Source organism: Pinus tabuliformis, chromosome Q, assembly GCF_031772625.1.
Source record: "Pinus tabuliformis cultivar Carrire ecotype Pingquan chromosome Q, CPIR1, whole genome shotgun sequence".
Lineage (NCBI taxonomy): Eukaryota > Viridiplantae > Streptophyta > Pinopsida > Pinales > Pinaceae > Pinus > Pinus tabuliformis.
This window is the reverse complement of record NC_142296.1, coordinates 513508094-513532757: the sequence shown is the minus strand read 5'-3', so window position 1 is coordinate 513532757 and position 24664 is coordinate 513508094.

Sequence of the window (24664 nt, the reverse complement as noted above, 5' to 3'; positions counted from 1 at the left end):
TAGAAACTAACACTCCCTCCTGAAATGCGCATAACTTCTCTGTTTGCCTTGTTATGAATTCAACTTATTTTTGAGACTACTCGCTCAAAAATTTTGAACGTCCTTATCTAGAAAACTAGCACATGAACTGTAACCCTAGAAACTCAAACTAGATGCTCCTAGAAACCTCACACTACCTTTTGTAACTAGAAAAATTATAGATTTCCTCCTGAAAGTTGGAACTCAAAATCCTCTAGGAAAATTTGGAAATTATTCCTATGTGTGTGCACTTTCTCTTCCACCCAACACTGATTCTTCTCTAGCAAACTACTACAAAACCCTTTGTGTCTAGAAAAGAAATCTGCTCAGTGAAAATACTATGTTTTTGCTCCTCCCTCTGCCTGTTGGAATCACTATTTCAAACAAATTGAACTTTCCTGAAACTGCAACTGGAAAATTGAACCCTTGATCATTAATTCACACTGCCTATATTGGCACTGCACAACCCCTGAAAATTTTGGCCTACTACTCCCTCTAAATAGCGGGGTTTTCCTCTTCCACCTCTGAGATTCCTTTCCATTAGCTATGCTCTCATACCATGCGGAAATTTCTAAAAGTTCTACTGTACTAATTGGAATTAATTCTTCTAACTAAAAAATTAATTATTCAGTTTATTGCTACAGAAACAACAAATTAATCACAATGCATTCTTCATAGATAAAATAATATGGATAATGAAAGCACTAGAAACTGAGAAATGCTATCACACATAAAAATTGTGACACCATTATTTTGGACAATAGTCCCCAGAAAAACCCAAATTTGGGAGAACCGATAGCAGTAACTGAGGGTTTATATTATTATTTTCAGTAAAAATTACGAGTACAACAAAATGTCACGTAATTGGTGATCCTGCCCAAGAGAAATACTAGTAAAAATATGTTGAGGGATTTTACCCTCTCTCTGAACAATCCTGACACCTAACTGCCTCTAAAAAACAAGTTGTCCACCTACTCTACACAGGTAGTGTGTCACCCTAGCACTTAGCCCAAAAAACCTAGAAATAAATCCATCATTCTTTCTACTGAGTGGGAAATGTTTTTCTAGCCCTCTTAAAAATATTCCCAGTCTCTGGAACTGAAAATGTCCTCCTGTTTAGCCAAATCAACCTACTGTATTGAAGCAACTGCATAGTCTCTACACTGCTTCCTAGAGACAATTTTTTGCCTCCCCTTTCTAACTCTCATAAAATGGAAAAATTCCTCTAAATCATTGTTGACCTCTCTTGCCACCTACTACTCACCTCCTGGATCAATATAAAATGTTGAATCACTCCTACAGCTAGGAATTCAAACTTCATGGGAAACTGAGTATCTACACTAGTGTGTTCTCCATCTACCCATTGAGCTCCTCTTATAATCTCCATTTTGGATTCCAACAACCATGATTAAACTTAATCAATGGTTTAGATCACCTCCAAGTCGATTCATGTGAGTTTCTAGTGAATTCTCACCTTTCTCAATTAATTAATGTTAGTTAACCATCCTTTCTAAGTTAGACTTAGGATATTTTTCATTATGGTCAATTAATTTAATTGAGCCATTTGTTGACGGTGTTGGACCCACCAACATGTCAAGGGGATTTCCCTGGTGAGAATTCCTAGTTAGACCTCAGACCATTCGGTGTAGGATTCCCAGCAGTGGGTCATAAGATAATGTCTTGACCGCGATGTCGCACAAAGGCAAGTAAGATAACCTTGTCAGTAGCAAGGGTGTGACTGATGGAGTGAGTCAAGAAAGGTGTATGAGAGTTTCTAACACTTCGAATGGAGAAGAAGGTGAAGGCGAGTTACAATTTGAAAGGGATCAGTCCAAACTCAGCTAGGAACACACAACACAAAAGGACATGCACAACTTCCAGTGAAGTAGTCCACTCAGATGTGGTAGTCACATCATACAAGGTGAGATAACACATACAATACTCATGGATTAGTTCGGGAAAAGTGTGATTATTTTTATAGCAAGGTTCATGTGAAAGGTTTGTCTAATCAGCTAAATGCACAATCCAATCAGGCAACTAGCTACTTTGATTGCGCAATGCGCAATTCCAGCTGGGAAGGACTGCTAGCCCCGGGGCAGATTTGCACAATTTATTGGGCCAAGTAGCCACTATCCTCTAGAAATGTGAAAAATAGTCATGGAGAACAATGCTGGGAAAGAAAGTGAATTTCTAGGGAGGAATGTGAGCCTTCCTTCCCTAGATTATGCAATGCAACCTTGGTGAAGGCAGAGCCTGAGCCAAAGTTGGCATGACTCACCGATAGGAAAATCAAAGAAACTAAAACAGTAAAACGCTTGGTGACACTAAGTGATAGTAGAAGTGATTGATAGTGCATGTAAGGCATGAATGAAATATTCAACAAACAGATCAACATGCATGTGGGTGAGGTAGTTCGTCGGTTGGGCAAACACACGTGCAAGATAGTGTCATGCATGCAACAGCAGTGAGATAGCAACGAAAACTGAAACAGAGCTATGACAAACTAGAATACATGTAAATGACAGTAGGAATTCAAAGAAATCAAGCAAACATCACTCACGCAAGCGAATACACAAAAAGCGAGAAAAATGTTGAAAAATACAAGTTGAGGCCACTTACCCGTGAATAGCTAAGCCAGATGTGTCAAAGAGTCCTGGATGTGATCTGGGATGTTAGAGATCCAAGATTGATGTGAATGAATGATCTATTATGTGTTGAATAAATAAGTTTGGTCTCATGACGCGCATGCCACAAATCTAGGAAAAACCGATACTTGGAGGGAAACTTCTTAAACAACTTTGCATGTAATCCCCAGCTGCTAAAAATATCTCCCTAAATCACGGGATTCCTTTTGCATGTTGTCTCTTTCTATTCTGAGAATATCAAGTCATGCATGCATACAAGTCAAGTTTCCTCGGTCCGAGGCTGAACTAGTCAACCGAACTGTCCATGCATGCAAGTGTTCAACTACTTGGGGAAAATGCACATTCCTGGTTAGGAGTTGGGTTGACTGCCCAGGAGGTTTGCACAATTCTTGGGCAAAGCAGCTAACTATTGCCTAGATTTGCACAAATCCTGGGCTGAATAGCCCGCTATTTGGAAAATTTGTGCAAATCTTGTTGGGAGAGTTGGCTGGCGGGATTGCGCAATCCTAGAACCCAGTAAACTATCAAAGAGGATTGTGCAATTCCTAGATGGAAGGTTGGTTTCCCTCTAGACGTGCACAATTTTCAAGGGGAATCTGCTTAGCCTATAGTTGTACCAAGTCTGGGTGAGCAGCCCGTGAGGGGAATGGATCAACTGGGATCGACAGGCTGCCTTTTCCCCACGAAAGCACTATAATCTTGAGTACTTGATGAAGCAAGACAAATTGTTGTGTAAAGTTGGTAGGGAGGCTCCAAAACAGGATAAGGAAAAATTTTGGAGGGTGGTTGTAGCCGCTACAACACTTGGTGACACACTAGTAGAACTCCAGCTCTGTGAATGGACCTTGTTCGTGAAAAGCAAGTCTAACACCTCCAAAAGTATTGTTCAACTCTCAGCTCATTTTGGCTTCACACTAGCTTGATTGTAAGATGTAGTATCTACTACAATCTTGGTTGATTGACACACATTCCAAGCCAAGGCAACACAGTTGTTTTGATTATGGTTAATGGGTATATAGGTGCACAAGTTGTATAGTCGTCATAGTTTTAGTTTCATCTCTGGTGTTTCTCCACTGCCAACAGGCCTAGACAGTACCCCGGTGGAGCCACATAGGAACACAAGCATGGCTCCGCTGCCAGCAAGCTTGGTCAATACCACAGCGGAGTTACTTGCATCACCTCCTTGTGCAGGAAGCCTTTCTCTTCTTTTGCCTTATTCATTTTTCATTTTGAATTTTTTGAATTTTGATTTTTTCATTTTCACTATGCATAGAACTTATTCATTTAAGAGGCAGAAGAGGGATCCCAACTTATTGAGAGAAGAAGAGGTTGTTATAGAAGATAATTATTTTATTGTATCTCTGACGTGCCTGTTAAGGTTTCCCCCCTCACCTTACTCTACTTGACTGAGCTAACAAGGGTTAACCCAAAAACAAACCACTAGAGAAGGTGACACTAGTTAGCGCACAAGCATTATGTTTTCACCAAGGTTCACTTCGAACAATACCTATTTTCCTTCGACGTATCATGGACTAAAAGTAACAATCCCATCATACAAAAGCAAGATGGTAGATAACAAAGTAGTGATAGTTGTACCAGCCCTCTTGTACTTTACCTAGCTTGCTTCAAGAGTCATACATGGTTTCATGCAAAACTAACCTATGAATGAAACAAGTGAACGAAATAACAATCAACAAAACAAAGCAAGTGCAGAGGCAAAAATGAAAGAGAAGCAGGTAAACAAACAAGAAAGCAAACAAACAAGCAAAAAAAGTATGTAAACAAACAAGCATGCAAGCAACAACTGAAAGCAAACACGACTCCTACTCCTTCACTAATAGTGCATGGGCCTGATCACGTAAAGTGATACTTCTAATTCAGCCACTCACGCATTTGTAGACCCATGTTGGTGAAGGCTTGGTCTGCGAGCATCCCGGTTGTGCAAACCAGCGAGCAAGAAAGATACAACAATGAAGACAACCACACTTCATGTTTCAAAGCGCCCACGGGACATGAGTGAATGCATGTGCATGACAGGCAGTCCATGGACTTATTGTGTTGTTGTGTGACACTACGTGAAACTTTGAAGCAAAAGCACACTCTTGGCTGTGACATGCAAGAAAACGAAAGAAACAAAGATAACTTGCATCGCTGACGAGTACTTTCAATGTAAGACTCCTCCAATGCATGAGTGATGGGATTGTGCAGTTCGAGTGGAGGAAGTGTGATCTATGTGTGAGATAGATCTTCAATGCATACATATGAGTGATGAGGAGCCTTGGGTGATTGAACAGTTTCATGATTGGAAGTGAGACTAACCCTAAGAGAGCGAGGGCCTGACATAACCATCAGCTTGAGCTGAAGTGCCTCAACAGTCTTCGGTGTCTCAACTTCATCATCAGGTAGATCATCATACACTGGTGGCTTCAAAAGATTAACTACGATAGATTCATAATCATGATAAAAAATGGAAGCAAATGGATCACGAGAGCCATGATCAGAAATATCAATGAATTCCTCAGCATCCTCATGATCAGATGAATCAAATAGAGGGGTAGATGAAAAGAGAACAAACTCATCCTCTATGTTTTTGGAAAAGACAGATAAAGGATCAAGTGGATTTTTAATGAGTAACTTATCCTCTCTGTTTTTGAATGATGGACTAACATCATATGAGTCTTGCGAGTGATCAACAATGGGTGCATATGTGGATGAAGACACATGAAAAATCATGGATTGCAGGCTCACCAAAGAGGCTAGGAAAGAACGGAGGGGGCTCAGATAGAAGGGAGTCATCCTTCGCCGAGTGTCGATGTTCAAGAGCCCACTCATACTCTTCATGAATGATAGCGCATGTTGGTTGTGAAACACCAACTCCATCAGTGGGTTGTTCCTTGTTCAACAAGTGAAGAGTTTGGAATGGACAAACACAAGACATCGTCATCCGGAGGAACACCTGAGTGCAAAGATGGAGGTCGAAGAAAAAAATACATATGAGAACTCGAAGGACTCATAATCAAATCTACGCGAATATTGAGTGGAGTGATGTTGGTACAGTGTTAAGGATGAACAGGTGTGTGAGCATGACCCTCAAAATCACTAGGCAGTGGTGGAGCTATTGAATGAGAGGGAGGTAGACAGTCAATTGAGACTGTGCCCGCTCCCACATGAGATTGCGCAGTTCCATCAATGAAGAATGTTGAGTGAGGCTTGATTTCAATCTTTCTCTTGGGACGGGCAGATTTCTTAAGGCAATACTCGAACCAGTCCCAAATATAAGCAAATTTCATCTGGCTCCTCGGAGCTTGAAACTACAAGTCACAGAAGTACTGCCAAAAATCAATAACGGATTCATGCGAAGCCCTCCGCCACTGTAACGGTTTCCAGTCAAGATGGTCTGGATAAAAATGATATAACGTGTCTTCAATAAAATCACATAAGTTCTCAAATGAGTACACGATGTCAGCCAGTAGGTTGAGCACCCAACAAAATGGAGATTTGTGAAGTGTGTATGCAGGAAGCAAACCGAATTGTTCATCAGAAAACTCATCTTCCTCATGAATCATGGAAATAAAGTTATGTAAGTGCTCAAGACAAGCCACTTTGCCTTCACCATCATACGTGTGGGTGGACAAGAGATCAAAAAGCTTCCTCGAGATGGAGACATCTTTACAATTCGAAAAACACCTTAGGGGAAGAAGAGTGCAAGACTCCATGAAAGGTATGAAAATGTTCAAAACTGGATAAGAGGACATAGCTTGTCATTAGGCCCTCCTTCTAGTGCCATAAATGTTGATGGTGATGGACCCACCAACATGTCAAGGGGATCTACCCAGTTAGAAGTCCCAATTAGACCTCAGACCATTTGGTGTAGGAGTCCTAGCAGTGGGTCGTAAGGTAATGCCTTGACCACAATGTTGCACATAGGAAAGTAAGATAACTCTATCAGTAGCAAGGGTGTGACTGATGCAGTGAGTCAAGGAAGGGTTATGAGAGGTTCTAACACTTCAAAGGGAGAAGAAGGTGAAGGTGAGTTACAGGATTAAAGGGATCAATCCCAACTCAGCTAGGAACACACAACACAAAAGGACATGCACAGCTTTCGGCGGAGTAGTCCACTCGATGCGGCAGTCACATCATACAAGGTAACACGTACAACACTCAAAGATCAGTCCGAGATGAGTGCAACAGTTGTTACAGCAAGGTTCATGTGAAAGGTCTGTCTGATGTCCGGCAGATAAGTCAACACGGACGGTGACAACATTAACAACATATACAACAAATTAACCATAAGATTCATATAATTACATACAAATCAACTCATACATAAATACATAAGTTAAACAACATATATCATTAAGGCAACTGGAACAGTCCAACTACAATAACAACATATGCATGAAAATGTGTTGGATCTTATTATATAAAGAAGTGTAAGTCACAATAATACAATACACCCATGTAAACCTACTATCCCCAACATGGAACGTTACAGCCACATCCACCTACTACTCCAAAGAGATGCACAAGCTCCGTGCAGTGGAGAAGCCAAGGCACATTACAATATTGTCCAAGCTCTCTCTAAGATAGTCTTATCAGAAGCTTGGCTTACCAAAATCCTATACAATGAGTTATGAGGGACTATTTATAGCAAAGGGTGGGGTGACCCCTGACATCCCCTTTTTGACCATTCAACTACCCTCATGACTCTTTGCCTACTCTATGACTGTTACATCCACTATTGAGACTTGACTTACACTTGACATGACTCAACATTACAATGCACATGTACCCATGTGAACAATGGATTGAACAAGCCAAACTAGACATCATTCAGACTTAGACAACCATAGAAGTCTAACTACTTAACATCCTCATGATGATCAACTGTGACATATTGATGCCAATATTGGTAGTCCTTGATAGTGTCTTTGTGTTCTGCTGTGACATTCGTCTAAAACCTGAACCTTGCCTCCATAACATCTAGGTACACTACTTGAGCTCCTCTGTCCAACTCGTCTGAAAGCATGCACATAATTTTCCTCAATTTGGCCACACCAGCAACATATTTGCACATGATGTCTTCATTGATAGGCAAGTCTAGGCTGGTGGTGGTGCACATCAACTCGTCGAAGTACGAGTCAAGCTCCTGTTGGACCTGCTTCTTTGTCTTCACTTAGGTGAGAGTCCCAAGTGGTGGGATAACATGAATGTGCACTATAACATCCATGATTTTGAATACTCGTTCATGGGAATCATGTATGCTAGTGATGAGTTGCGGTAGGTCTTCATAGTTCTGGATCTGACTCCGGATACGTGCTTGCAACTCGACCACGTTGGCCTTCATCATCTTTGGCAAGTGAAGTAGGGCTCCCTTGTACTTCATAATCCATGATTGCATGTTATCAATAGTAGCATGTATGGTCTTCAAGATGTGTACTCTTCTCGTACATCATTGCTACCATCCATGGAGATCGACGACTGCTTGGTGCACAGTGCCAAACTTGGAGTACAATGCTCGCATACCGATATCAAGGGACAATACTTCATCTAGTATTTCCTTCTTCAGTTCACCTTAGGTGGACATTGTCACCAAGTCCCCTCCTTGCATGGCCACCTGTAGTTCCTTCCCCATTTGCTCATTCTCAGCTATGAGGAAATGAACACTTGAGCTAGTGGCTTCAGCATACACTCTAGTTGCATCGGCCAAAGTAGATGGATTTTTTTGCACATCATTCATGATCACTTGTTCTTCAACTTGCGCAGGTGATGTTTGGTCCTCCGTAGTTGGTACTCTCTGAGACTACACAACTCTGTGATGAGATTAGTCAAAGGAGATGTTGTGCATATCTGCTTCCGACTGATCGCCAAGGATATTAGTGCCTCCTTGGTCATTTGAGACTTTATCATCATCAGGATGCAGTGAAGCAAGTGAGTCGACCTCTTTGTGGTGAGGTATGAGGTTGTTGTCTATTCCAAATCCTGTTGCTCCATGTTTGCATCCAACTATTCAAGCGCTTGTTCTATCTCATGAGCAAAGTCTTTTCCTTATGATGATTCACCCCGTTCACCTGATGCCAGTTGTTCAGATGAATCAACTACTTGTACGGGAACTACTTCGTCTATCTACACTTGATGCACCCCCTGATGTATCTAGTTATATTGCACTTCCTTCTCCTATTGGCACAACTCTTGTTCTTTCTGGAGTTGCCCCCTCAGATCATGCAACTCCTTATTTGCTTCTTCCATTCTCTTCTTATCCCTCTACCTTCGCGCGATGCGCTTGTTGCACTACTGCCTCTTTGCTTGAATAGCCAAAGCTACTTGTCCTACAAGTGGATCTACTCGAAACTTGAAACTTTTCTCCTCCTCCATGTGGTCGACAATCTTCCTCTTCCCTTTGTCACACACAGGTATGCTTGGCTTTGCTGCCTCTATTGTTGCTGCTACTGCTAGTGCTCTCCGTGATGTTGCTTCATGCTGTTGTGCTAACCACTCTATAATGAAGCCAACATGTTCATTGGTTCTAGAGGAATTGTAGAAGTACCTCCATGAGTCCTCCTCGGCCCAATGACATGCCCCATGGATTAGTTGAACTAAACTCTCATGCAGTGATCCTTCACAATGCAATGTGGGCCATACGAGTTGAAGTTTCAGAGGTCAAATGGATACTTCCTCATCTATTCTACTTCAACATCTGCTTGCTTGATACTCTAGATCTCATATAACCCAATCCACAAAGGAAGATCAGGCCAAGGTTCCTTCTTCTTCCGCTACAATATAGCTGTCAATCCTGTCGAGATGTGATGCGCTACTTCCTACATGACAAGCATGTCCAAGGAAAACTTTGGCAGAACATGTAGATACTTCTCTGCATCGAACACTCGGATGAACGTATTGGACGGTGACACATACCAATCTGCAATGCCTAGAAATGCCTTCATCTCTTTATTTGACATTAAGGGTGGATCATGTTCGAATATCAACCTATACATTGGAGTGAAAAAATGGTTGAACAGTCGTATAATCACTCCTCTGAAGCTGCATTCAGAGAAAAACTTGAAATACGTGTTCACAATAGTCTCCTTCAGTGACCATGCCCACTCCAAACCGAGGAACCCATGTCGGGCACAGACTGCATCTAGAATGTAAGTGGACATATAAATCTCTGCATGCATACCCTCGGGTGATTGTCGAGCCTTCATGACTTGTTCCTTCAGCTGGTGAGCCAGTATTTCGGACTAGTTGCATGGTCTTCCTTCTCTAGATAGTTGGTCCAATGCGATCAACCAACTCGGAGGAAAGGTTTTAGTGCTTGCTTGGCCACTCATTCGACATGTGAATATTACCAAGTATTGGTATGCCTTCCTCAATATCTTTGCCTTGTAGATCTAGTTGGGTGTCATAATGAAGCGAGTTGGCTCCTTTACCCAATTCTTCAAAATGTCTCTAGAGTGAGCTCCACTGTTGGGCAAGCTGAATGGAGGGGTCATGACAGTCATGGGTTTGAGCATCTGATACATATCATCATAATCTCGTTCCTAGAAGGTTGCAAGATTCATCCCACTGACACTGCTCAAGGTCATCGTCTCGGGGTCAGTGTGAGAGACAATCCAATGAATCATGTACGTGCATGGTAATGCAGGGTATCAGCATGAAATATGGTATGAGCCGGACTTGTGAATGTTCACATACACCTGATGGTCTTCGAGGCATTCCCCAAAAGTGTCTGTGAATGCCTCATTAACCTCTTGCCACTTTAGTTTGATTTCCTTGTTCAGATATAGCTTTGTATGTTCATAGATCGGTAGACTAGAGGACACCTGCTCAGCTGCTACTCCAACTGCAACTCCATTAGTGTCCTATGATCCTGTTCTCTTGGATGCCATTGAGATAGGTGAACACCCGCAAGATCTGGAAACAAGCGCATGCATGGAAAGAAGTATGCCAGTGAAAACAAAACAAATCCAGGGAAGGACGCAACACATACCTGGGGAACTGATGAGAAAGATTGCGCAAATTTTACTGGGAGGATGAGTGATTAGATGCCAAAACTATGCAAAAGGTAGTATGGGCTGTCTAGGAGGTAGGACTGGATGATAGATCAGCGAAATTTGCAATCCAGCCAGGTAGCTGGCTGTTGGGATTGCGTAATGTGTAATCCCAACTAGGAAGCACTGTTGGCCCGAAGGAAAATTTACGCAATTTCTTGGGCCAAGCAGCCACTGTCCTCTAGAAATGTGAAAAATAGTCCTAGAGGCCAGTGCTAGGCAAGAATGTGAGTTTCTGGGGATGAAGGTAAACCTTCCTTCCCTAGATTGTGTAATGTAGCCTTGGTGAAGGCAGAGCCCTGGCCAAAGTTGGTCCGACTCACCAACGGGCAACTGAAAGAAACTAAGACAATAAAATTCATGACGACACTAAGTGATAGCGGAAGTGATTGACAATGCATGCAAAACATGAATGAAAGATTCAATAGAGAGATCAACATGCATGTGGGTGAGGCAGATCACCGGTTGGGTGAACGTCTATGCAAAACAGTTTCATGCATGCAACAGCAATGAGATAGCAACGAAAACTGAAACAAAACTGGAACAAGCTAGAATACATGTAAATGACAGTAGGCATTCAAAGAAATCAAGAAAAAACCACTCACACAAGCGAATACACAAAAAGTGATAGAAATGATGAAAAAGACAAGTTGAGTCCAATTACCCTTGAATAGTTGAGCTAGATGTGTTGAAGAGTCCTGGATATGTTGTGGGATGTCAGAGCTCCAAGATCGATGTGAATTAATGAGCTTTGATGTGTCAAATAAATAAGTTTGGTCTCATGACATGCATGCCACAAATCTAGTAAAAAGTGATACTTGGAGGGAAGCTTCTAAACCAACTTTGCATGTAACCCCCGACTGCTAAAAATAGTTCCCTGAATCATGGGATGCCTTTTTCATGTTGTCTCTTGCTATTCTAGGAAGATCATGTCATGCATGTATGCAAGTCAAGTTTCCTCGGTCCTGAATGGAACTGGTCAATCAAACTATCCATGCATGCAAGTGCTCAACTGCTTGGGAAAAATGCACATTCCTGGCTGGGAGCTGGGCTAACTACCTTGGAGTTTTGTGCAATTCCTGAGCAGAGCAGCTGACTGCTATCCAGATTTGCACAAATCATGGGCTAAACAACCCGCTATTGGGAAAATTTGCGTAAATTCTGCTGGGAGGGTTGGTTGACGAGATTACACAATCCTGGAGCCCAGCAGGCTGTCAGAGAGGATTGTGCAATTCCCATAGGGAAGGCTAGTTTCCATCCACAAATGCACAATTTTCAAGGGGAAGCTTCTAAGCCTACAGGTGGACCAAGTCCAGGTGAGCAGCGTATGAGGGGAATGGATCAACTGTGATTGACAGGTTGTCTTTGTGCGAGGAAAACACTTGAAGCTTGAGTACTTGGCAAAGCAAGGCAAAGTGTTGTGTAAGGTTTGCAGGGAGGCTCCAAAACAGGCTAAGGAAAAATTTCGGACGATGGTTGTAGCTGCTACAACACCGTCTCTAGGTGGAATTTCCAGAAAAAATTTCTATGTTTTAGAGAACTCCTATGCCTTAGCCTCTCCACCAAGTCTCAATACTAGAACATCTCCAATGGTAAAAAAACTAACAATTAGTGATCTTAATTTCCCACTAATGCATTAGTTTAAATGTGATTGAATTAATTGATTTCATTTTGTTCAATGAATATTATTAGATTGCATTGGTTTCAGTATATATTAATGGATTGGAGGGAAGAGAGAGAGAGAGAGAGTGAGAGAGTGATGGGGGAGAGAGACAGAGGTAGGTGGAATAGAAAGGGAGAGAGAGGAAAGAAGAGAGGATGGAGAGATAGAGGGAGTTGGAGGGGGAGAGAGAAGGAGGGAAGAAGAAAGACATACAGAGAGAAAGGTGGAAATAGATGGGGAAAGTGACAAGGTAGAGATGGAGAGAGTGTGATTGAGAGAGGAGAGTGAGAGGGAAGAGACAAGGGGGAGAAAGAGAGAGGGATAGAGAGGGAGAGAGATAGATAGATAAATATGGATACAAAGTGTGTTTGTTTGATGAGTGAGATATAGAAACAAATAATGAGATATGTCTAGAGATAGAGATATAGATGAATGAGGAAGTGAAGGAAGAAGATAGAGATAGGGAGAGGGAGGGAGGGAGTGAGGGATAGATATATAGATATGGGGAGAGAGTGTGTGTGTTTGGAGTGGGATAAGGGGGTGAGATAGAGAGACAAAGGAAAAGAGGTGGAGGGAGATATAGATATAGATAGTGGGGGGGAGATGGAAGTAGAGAGAGATAAATATAGGGAAGGAAGGTAAAATAGAGATACACAGAGATGTGGGAGAGAGGTAGAGATGGGGGAGAGATATAGGAGGAGAGAGAAGGAGAGAAGGAGGGAGATATATGTACATTAAATAGATGTATAATGTATGATGTGCATTGATTTTAGTGTAAGAACAAATAATTATTGACAATGTGCATTGGTTGTAATGTTACAGTAATTCAACCATAAATAAAATCCCTAATTTTTTTTGCTTAAATCAAATGTTCACTCATATGAAATCTTTTCTTCTTGAAACTGTAAACTATTTTCAATTGACTACTACTTTTTAATGTTTCACATTTCTATATCATGTTGAACATGGAAGGATTTACACATGTATCTCTTAGTGAGCATTATACCATTAAAATGTATAGAAAAAGGTGAACTTAAGTTTCAAGTAATGCATTAGCTTAAGTGTAATTGAATTAAATGATTTCAGTAAATATTGTTGGAATGCATGGAAGGAAGAGAGAGAGGACTAAACAGAGGGAGGGAGATGGAGATGGAGTTGGAGGGCAAGATAGAGGGAGGGAAAAAGAAAGACATAGGAAGAGAGAGGGGCTTTGACAAGGGAGAGATGGAGAGAGACTAAGGGAGAGAGAAGAGTGGGAAGGGAAAGAGAGAGCGGGAGAAGGGGGGAGAAAGTGGTGAGATAGAGGGGGAGACGAAGAAGGAAGGATATATATATATATATATATATATATATATATATATATAGAGAGAGAGAGAGAGAGAGAGAGAGAGAGAGAGAGAGAGAGAGAGAGAGAGAGAGAGTTTGTATTCTTGTGGGGTGAGATAGAGAGACAAAAAGGGAGACATGGAGGGAGATAGAGATATATATGGAGTGGGAAGAGAGGGAAGAAGAGAGGGAAGAAGAGAGAGACAAAGAGGAGTGGTAGACAAAGATACAAAGAGATGTGTGGGATAGAGGTAAGGGGAGAGAGGAGAGAAAGAGGGAGGTAGATTTACATTAACTAGATATAAGATGTATGATTTATATTGATTTCAATGTAAACAAATTTTTTTTCTTTTTATTATTATTATTGACAACATGCATTCATTTATGTGTTACAGTAATTCAACTATAAATAAAATACTTGAATTTTCATCTTAAATAAAATGTTCAATCACTTGGATGGTTAGCTTCTTGCAACTATAAACTATTTGTAATTGACTACATTCTCATTATTCTCATTTTCCATCATTCATAATTATTAGTCACTCTGCATTCAAACGTGTTGGAATTGTAGTGTTCAGGTTGATGTCAACAGGATGTAGTACTATCTATATTATCATTGATGTCAACCTGATGCAGGTAGCCATCATGATTTGTGTCTATTTATCATTGGTTTGATGCCCAAATCTTGTTCTAATGTAGAGGTGTTGATCCATGCAGTGGTGTTTGGACAACTAGGCCTCCATGTCCTTGACTTGATGAAGAGGTGTTGATCCATGCAAAGGTTGTTGAGGTGTTTAGGTTTCTAATCCTACAGATGATGAAGGAGGCAAGAAAAAGAAGAGATTCAAGTTTTAGGATTTCATGTGCTGGGATGCCAATGGTAAGGGTGTGTCTATGACTATAGGATTATGTGTGCACCTCAAATGTTTTTATTGGTTTTTTTAGTGATATTGTTTGGGATTTTTGATAAAAAAGGGTTGGAAAAAGGTTAACCATTATCTAAATGAATAAGAAAAAGATTAGGAGTCTTAGTGATGGATATTGATTGCACCTTCTATCAATTATAAAATCATGGAGTGTGAAAAATACATGGTTGGATTGAGAGAGTATGTTTGCTACAGGAGTGCAAAGTTAGAGAGCATATCAGAGCTTATCCTTGGAGCATATTTCAGAGGATGGTGGAGCTACAAAAGATATACATGGATAATCTATTTCTGTTGCATATTGTGGCTCCCAGTTGGTGTTAATATGGAGACAAGAGACTTCAATGTAGACATATGGGGACACTTGTGTGTTGGCCAAAATATTGTTGTCAACACGGTAACAATAAACTATATTCCAAGTTGGATATTTCTATTATTTTTAAGATATTTTTTCGAAACTACTCTGTGTCTCATAGGATCTTGTCTAATCTGTAAGCATGCTAGCAATCTATGACATTAATTGATTGCCATATTTCTACTTCAACTTTGACAATATGCTTTGTCATGACCAACATTGGCACTTTTGCAAAACAAAATTCTACGAGTTAGTTTTTCCTTGTAGAATTTAACAAACATATATTTATCATAGATCAATGATTTTGCCTTTCATGGCCCTATTGACAATAGCCCATCCTTCCTGCACGTTCATGATACTTCTATTGCTCCTTGTCATTTTGAAACTAAAGTGGCCAACTGTTTACTAAGTGGTCTAAAGTTTTCACAACCTTTAGAATATTTAGAATCCGTTCTATATAAAAGGCTGATCCCAACCTTCTTGTATTTATATTGTGTAAGGCTAGGTTCTGGGGCCGCGCATATGAATGAAGTGTTCGTTACTGGATTTAAGACATCTATGGTATATATATTTAGACTTAGTTACCATAGAATCCATAGTAAAAACCATTTTCTGTCAACATTTCAAATCCCAACAGGCTTGTTGAGTGGGTGGCATTTTTGGGAGTAAAGTTCATTTATTTAATCTCTTATGTAGCCGGACATTTATTGCATTTCGACATGTTGAGAAGCAACTTGGGGCTTCTCATGAATATTTGCACTTTTAGGTTATATTTTGTTCATGTTTGTTTTAAAAGGTGGAATGCAAATGGAATTTGAATAATTGAAATTTAAGTAAAAATTTATTAAAGTGAAACATTTCTAATGATAAATTGTGCTAATAGAATTTGTGGTAAGTTTTTTCTAACTTTTCCCTCCAATCACAATGGTGTTGACCCAGGTTCAACATGAGAGGTGTTCACGCAGTTTCAACATGAGTATCACTACTGCAAATGTTTAATATCAAAAATATTGAATTTGTATGAATTTGGTGCAATGTTTTAGATCTGAATACAATTTACATTTAAATTTTCATTAATGATTTTTTTCAGAGAGAAAATCCATATATGGCCGAAGCCCTCATGATTACAATATGGCCGAAGCCAGTCAGAATACGGCCGAAGCCAGAATACAATAAGGCCGAAGCCAGACAGAATACGGCCGAAGCCGGCTGATACGGCAAAGCCGTCACATATCGCCGAAGGGGAGACCTCCGCAGGGTTCGAACACGGCTGGGGGGAGCGAAAGCCATCCGCCCCAGCCGTCATATGACTTAGAATTTGAATAATATTAAAATCAAATATTTTTAATAATAACAAAACTTTATAAAAATTATTGAATTTGTATGACTTTGGTGCAATGTTTTAGATGCTAATACAATTTACATTTAAATTTTCATTGATTATTGTGACCTAGAATATGAATAATATTAAAATGAAACATTTTTAATCATAAATTTGGCCAATAAAATGGGTGGTAATTTTTTTTTAAGCGCCTAAAGTAATTATCGAAGTTTTAAATAAAAAATATTAAAATGAAACAAAAGTAATAATAAATTTAGCTAATAAAATGTGTGGTAATTTTTTTTAACCTTTCCCTCCAATGATAATGGTGTTGGCCTAGTTTAAAAATGAGCATCCTTAACACAAGTTCTTGTTAAAATTATTGAATTTGTATGGCTTTGTTGTGGTGGTTTAGATGGGAAAAGAATTTATATTGAAAATTTCATTAATTATTATTAGATAGAATTTAAATAATTGAAATTTTAATTAAAAACTATTAAAATGAAATATTTGTAATAATAAATTTGGCTAATAAAATGTGTGGTAAGTATTTTTAACTTTTTCCTCCAATTACAACAATGGGTTAGTTTCAAGATAAGCATGCCTAGCAATTTTTTTTTTAATTATAAAAATTATCCAATTTGTATGGATTTGGAGTAGTGGTTTGGATGGGAAAACAATTTACAATTAAATTTTCATTAAGGACTGTGAAGTAGAATTTGAATAATTCAAATTTTAATTAAAAAAGAGTTAAAATGAAACATTTGATGGTAAATATTTCTAACTTTTCTCTCCAATGGTAAGGGTGTCTGCTAAGTCCCTAGCACAAATTTTTATCAAAAGTATTGAAATTGTATGGCTTAGCTTGAGTGGAATTTTTTTTTATGTCATTAATGATTGTAAAGTAGAATTTGAATTGTTCAAATTTTAATAAAAACTATTAAAACCAAACTAGATCCTTCTTAACCTTAGATTTACCAAGCACTGAGAGATCAAATCTCTCAAGGTCTAAACCTCCTTTTTTAGAGCAAAACTTGAGCAAACATTTTCACCTTGATTCGATGTCGTGGTTTGGAAGAATTTACATATAAATTTTCATTAATGATTATGACTTTTTAATTAAAACATATTAAAATGGAACATTCATAATAATAAATTTGGCTAATAGAATAAGTGGTAAGTATTTTTAACTTTTTCGTGAATCACAACATTGTCAACCGAATGTCAACATGAACATTCCTAACACATTTTTTAATCAAAATTATTGAATTTGTATGGATTTTTGCAACATTGTTCGGTGAGTGTCGAACATCCCTAACACAATTTGTTATCAAAATTATTGAATTTGTATGTATTTGTGCAACATTATCCCCCAGTGTCAACATGGACATCCCTAACGTAAATTTTTATCAAAATTATTGAATTTGTATGGCTTTTTTTGCATTGGGCAAACAAATGACATTTAAATTGCCATTAATGATTGTGGAATAGAATTTGAATAATTCAAATTTTAATTAAAAAATATTAAAACAAGCATAGATCCATCTTAACTCCCCATTTATGAACTGTCGAGAGGGATGGAATCTCTCAAGGTGAAAAACTTCTTTTTTGATAGAAAAACTTGAAGAAACATTTGCACCTCAAGATTTTTGGTTATTTCTCTGTGTTTGATAGATCCAGAGTTAAGATATATCTAAGCTAGTTGGTACAAGAGCCCCTCTACAATAAAGCATGTAAGTGATGTTGTAAAACATTATATAATATAATGTATTATGTAATTTAATTTAATGTAATGTAATTTTATGTTGACTCTGTCAAATCAAAATAATATAATTGAAAATTGGTCATTATCTACTGTAATATTATATTGACTCCGTAAATAAAAATAAAATAAAAATATTTTTTTAATTTGATAATTGTGACATTATTGATAGATTGAAAAATAACCAAGCATTTCTCATGAATATTTTTACTTTTAGGTTATATTGTATTCATGTTTGTTTTGTAAGATGGACTATAAATAGAATTTGAATAATTCAAATTTTAGTAAAAAATATTAAAGTGAAACATTTGAAATAATAAATTAAGCTAATAGAATGTGTGGTAAGTTTTTTTTTTTAACTTTTCCCTCTAGTCACAATCGTTGTGACCCAGTTTCAACATGAGTATCCCTTCAAAATTATTGAATTCTTATGAGTTTGATTCAATGGTTTAGATGGGAAAACAATTCACATTTAAATTTTTATTAATGATTGTGACTTAGAATTTGAATAATTCAAAGTTCAATAAAAAGCACTAAAATGAAAAATTTGTAGTAATAAGTTTGGCTAATAGAATGAGTGGTAAGTTATTTGAATCATCCAACGATTGGAGTTAGTTATAGTTATATATATATATATATAGAGAGAGAGAGAGAGAGAGAGAGAGAGAGAGACCATGGGTTGTCAAAATGGAGCCCAAAACTTGCCAACTACAAATTGACTCTATCACATTAATTTTACTTCAACTATTATAACAATATTTACAAGCATTAGTTTGTTATTATTTTTTATTTTTTATTTTATTTTAAATAATTTGAAGTTTTATTTTTTTATTTTTATTTTACTTTTATTTGACCAAGTAAAAATTGTTTACATAACATAGGGTGAAACCATGAAGATGGGTTACATTTTTCGGCCAAATGTGCCGATGAAATTTCAAGTTTTTCCTCTTTTATCTAATTGAATCCCTCAAAATTCACATAAGCAATATGGATTTTGATTATGTGTTCAATTAGCATAACTTCAATTAAAATGTGTAATTTAAAGAAAATATATATGAGCATGATCTACACGAAGGGAGCTAAGTTTTTCATATTGTTTTTTTAAATGTAAAAAACATATTTTTTATTATTTTTCAAATGTAATATTTCAATTGCATTCTGCATACAAACAAAAAGTACCCTTTTGAAGAAGACTCGTAAACAAATATAGTGGTATTTTTTGAAATTATTTCTTTGTGTATATTTTATGATATTGATTTTTCATTCAACCTCTTTAAAAAATCTCAAAAAAAATTCAAGCATTATGTTTAAAAGAAATTAGATGAAAAACATCATATGAATTCAAAAATGTCAAACTCATATTTCATTGAATAGAGGATTCCTTCAAGAATGAAATGTGATTAACTCCACCACATAAGGAAAAATTTAGCCCTAAGTTTGTTAGGGTACAAAATGGAGTTTCAGGAAATTTTGCAGAAGGGGTGCTCAAATTGTGGATTTTAAGAATTAAGAGGCTCGATATAGAAGGGGTGTTGAAATTGTGGATTTTAAGAATTAAGAGGCTTGATCAATTGCCTAAAATTAAAATTGAAATAGCTAGATCGAGGGTTTCAAACTAGCCATGTACATGGTATAATAAATTTTTGAATGATCTAAAATTAAGCTCTTACCTCATTTTAAAATTCCAAATCTTATTAAAAATTTTGTTATCATATCATGTAAAAACCTTATTAAATTTAATATTAATATTAAAAGAACATCATTATTATTGTTAAATTAAATGATGAAATGATATTAATATAAAGAATTTAACATTAATATATTTTAATGTTAATATTAAATTTATTACTTTTGGATTAATATAATATTGTTAACTTTAATATAATATAAAATTTCTTATATTATAAGGTGTTGTCTACCAATGCCACATAATAACTATCAATTTTCTTTTATTATCACAACTTCTTGACTTAGCTTGAGTTAAATATATATTCCCTACCATTCTCTTCATTGGAAACACACATATCAAGCCAAGTCAAATTGAGTAGTTTAGATTGGGGATGAGGAGTATATAGATGCACAAGTAAAATGGATTTTCAAAGTCTTAGTTTTCATCTTTGGTATTGCTTAATTTCTAGCAAGTCTACACAATACCCTGACGAAGTCACTTCAGGAACACAATCATTGCTCCATTGCTAGTGAGCCTAGACAATACCTTAACGGAGTTGCTTGCTTCACCTCACTACGCAAAAAGCCTTTCCCTTCTTTCACCCTTTATTTCATTTTTTATTTTAAAATTTTCAAAGAATTGTGCATAGGCACTTATTTATTTCATTGGGCGGAAGAGGGATCCTAACTTATTGAGAGTAGCAGAGGTTGTCCCTTCAGAGAAGGATATTTATATACACCTATGACATACTTGTCAAATTTTTCCTCCCCTCCTTACTCTACGCGACTTAGTTGACAAGGGTTAACTGAAAATAGAAGACCGATTTAGAGTAGGCAATACTAGTTAAAAGTGTAAGAATCGTGATTCCACCATGACTCTCTCTGAAAAGAATGTATTTTCCATCAGAGTATCATCGAATAAAAGAAATGAAAGATTCACATAAAGAGAGGGAATAGACAGATAACCAAACTTTCATAGAAGTCCATTTCACTCTTAGATTTAATTGAGCTTGTCTAAGAAGCCCAACATAGTATCATATGAAAGCTAACCTATGATTGAAAAGAAAAAAAAACAAAAGGAAAGAAGCAGAGTGAAAGAAAAAACAAAGTAAATGAAATCAAAGGAAAAAACAAAGAAAATCTAAACTACTCCTACTCCTAACCTAAACAGAGCATAGGCCAAACTTATATGAAGTAATACTTCCATTGAAGCCATTGGTGCATTGGCTAGCCAATATGGGTGAGGGAATGCATGTCAAGAAAGGTGTAAAATAAAATCAGTAAACAAGAAATATAGGAAAATGTAAACCAAAACGTTTGAATTTTGAATATAAACGTACAAAAGTAATAGTGAAAAGTGCATGAAATACATTCTACTATTATATCATGGTGTTTAGACCCACTGCGAGTTATAGACATACAAGCACAAACTTTCAAACTATGAAGGCGAGTGAACATGAAGAAAGAATAAAATTTTTGTTTTCAAATAGTGCTCGCCATGTACAACTCCTTCATTGATTGAGTGATAGGATCGTCTAATATAGATGGAGGATCTGGTAATTGTAAGGCATATTGATTTTCAATATGTGTGATAGAGTGATGAGGAGCCTTAAAAGATTCAACATTATTCTAATCGGAGGCCCAACTAACCTCAAGGCTACAAGAACCTGACATAATCATTAACTTGAGGAGGTTCCAACTCATCAGAAGGTAGATCATCGTAAGTAGGTGGATGCGAAAGATTAGTAGCAGAAAAATCAAAATTGTTACCAAATGAATCAATGAAGAGGTTACGATAGCCACGATCATAAAGTTCAATATCAAAAATAGAGGCATCCTCATGATTTGATGAATCACAAAGAGGGGAAGATGAAAATTGATAAATTTAACCCTCTAAGTTTTCATAAAGATGAGATGAGATATTAGGAAGATGAAGAGTAGGAGATTCATCCTCTCCACATCTAGATGAAAAACTAACATCCCATGTGTTCTATGAATGATCGGAAGTAGTAACATCATCAGAAACTAAATTTTCACAAGATTCAATAGAAATGACAGAATTGTGGGAAATGTTAGGATGATGAAGAAGAGGTACGGAAGGAAGAGAATCATCCTTCATCACATATTCTTGTTTAGTTATCCCCCCCCCCTCGACATAATCATCATGAATGATATTGCAAGTTGGTTGCTCAACACCAACTCCATGCAACACTTGATCCTCGTGAACATCACAAGGGAGGTTTGAAACAGGTGAGCACAACACATCAAAATCTAAAGGATCATAAGGACTGAAGGATGGAGGATGAGGATATAATACTTCATCACAATCATCATATTGACAGTCCAAACCTGCACTGAAATTATGAGTATGTGAGCTGGGAAAAGATGGTGGTAAATCAACAGATGAATTTCCAACTTATCCTACCTATGTCTATAGAACTAGAGTTCTTTGATGAGAGGAGGAAGGAGGGTCACTTGGAACAACAACCTTGTCCATATCAGATTTAGAAGCTCTAACACCAAGGTATGTTGGGAGTGGCTCAATAGATTCTAACTCATGTAGATTTTTTGAAATGTGAACAAAATATTGAAATCTTCTTGTTAAGAAATTCCAATGAACTTCGTCTTTGGATATTCAAAACAAAAATGCATAAAACAAATGTGAAAATGATGCAATGGTTCATCAATTGATTTTCATAATTCTAAAAATTTCTTTCCAAGACGTTTACGATCGAACATGTCAAAAGTGTGAGACATTTATGTGACAAGATGCTCAAAAGAGTGTATGGAGGCATCGGTCAATGTGTGACACCATTTCTATATGCGCCTTCGAATGTGAGGATGAACAACCTACAAGAAACATCCTTACAATGAATATTGTGCTTTGTGAAGAATTCAAGAAAACCAACAGTATGCTCGGGAAAGGTTGTCTCACCCTCGCCATCAAATTTAAGGGTCCACAAGTCATCTATAATTCTTATTGGCACTTGCTGAATTACATCTCTAGAAAAGCATGCTTGGATTATGATTGTGGAAGAAGTCACTAAATGAGTGCAAAAATTCAAAACAAAATTCAAGGGCTCAGTTTTTCATTTGGCCCTCCTTTTAGGGCCTAAAATTTTGACGGTTTTGGACCCGTAAAAATTCAAAGGATCTCCCTGGTATGAAGTCCCAACTAGACATCACAACATTTGGAGTAGGAGTCCCAACAATAGGTGGTAATTTTATGCCTTGACTGTGGAAAAACGCAAAGGTAAGTTTGATAAATTTGGGTGAGAGAAAGTGTGTGACCCTACGGTGAGTCAGGTGCGATGCAGGAAGGTTCCAAGACATGAAGGGAAAAGGAAAGTGTGCCCCTTGGAAACCTATAATACTATGCACATTGAAAGGAACACATGAGAGAAATGACATCACAAGCTAAGATGCATAATATTCCACAAGTTAAAGTGGTGAGTTAATCCAACAACATGCATTCAACAAGATTCATACATTAGATATCATTTTTGGGATTCAACTGCGTTAAGTAAGTCATTCAAACGTATGACCATTTCCATGAGAGGTAGTCGTAACTGACTAATTTCTCATGATTTTTGAATAGTTCACTTAGCAATGAGTGCTAAGTGAACTATTCAAAAATCATGAGAAATTAGTCAGTTACGACTACCTCTCATGGAAATGGTCATACGTTTGAATGACTTACTTAACGCAGTTGAATCCCAAAAATGATATCTAATATAATGCACTGCGTAAATCCCCCATACTTAAGATTCATACAAATGCAAATGAAATAGTTCATAAACATATGTATATGTTAAATAACATACATTGCCAATATAACAAGAATAGTCCTATTATATTAACAACATATGCATGAAAGCATGTTGGCTCTGATTTTATTATTTTAATTTAAATTTCCATTCATACATACACCATTGATGACCACTAGCCCCAATAGTGGAACATTACAGTCAAGAACACTTGCTCCTCTAAAGAAGTATACTCGCTCTACACTGCAAAGAAGCTAAGGCTCTTCACAATACTCGCAAGCTCTTTCTAAGCCTAAGCCTAGCCAAATGCTTGGCTCCCAAAAGCCTCTTACTTGAGTTATGACGTTTTATTTATAACAAGAGGGGGTGACTATTCAACTCACCTTTCTGACCTTTGGACTACCCTCATGACTCTTCAACTTCTTCACAAAATAACACTTTACATTACTTGATGACTTTTGATATTCCAATATTGAAACTTGGAATTTCACTTACAACACGATTACAAATAATATTGCATTTTACACTTGTACCCATATAAGGAAAAACAAGGTAGAGACAACTTGATAGCCTAAAAATACACAACCCTATGATGCTGGAGTTTGGCAGAAGTCTAGCTCAACAACCTCCACTTGCTTCTTCTTAGTCACATATTGGTGCCAAGATTAGTATTGTGTGATGGTGTCCCCAAACTACTTAACAATGTATTTCTTGAAGCGAACTCTAGCCTCCATGGAATCTAGATACATTGTCTTGGAACCTATGTCCAACTCATTCTGAAGCAGGAGTATAATTTTTATGACTTTGAAAAGACCATCGATAAAATTTTGCATGTTCTATGAATTCAGCTCCAAGTCTTCCATGCTAGCATTCTGTCTCAACTCCTCCAAGTAATCTTCGACCTTCTTCCAGACTTGGTTCTTAGTTTTAGCTTTGGAGGGAACCGACAGGTGGGATCTAGTGTGTTCTTAACAAGACATCCAAACTACTTTACAACTGTACATATCAAGCATGTATTCTGCCAATGAATGAGGCAAGTTGCTTATTATTTTGAATCAACACTTGAATCTTTTCTTTCTCCAGCTCTGCGTGTGGCTTCATTTTCTTCACTAATTCAAGTGGGGCCCTTTTGAACCACATTTTCCACTCTTATACATAGACGATG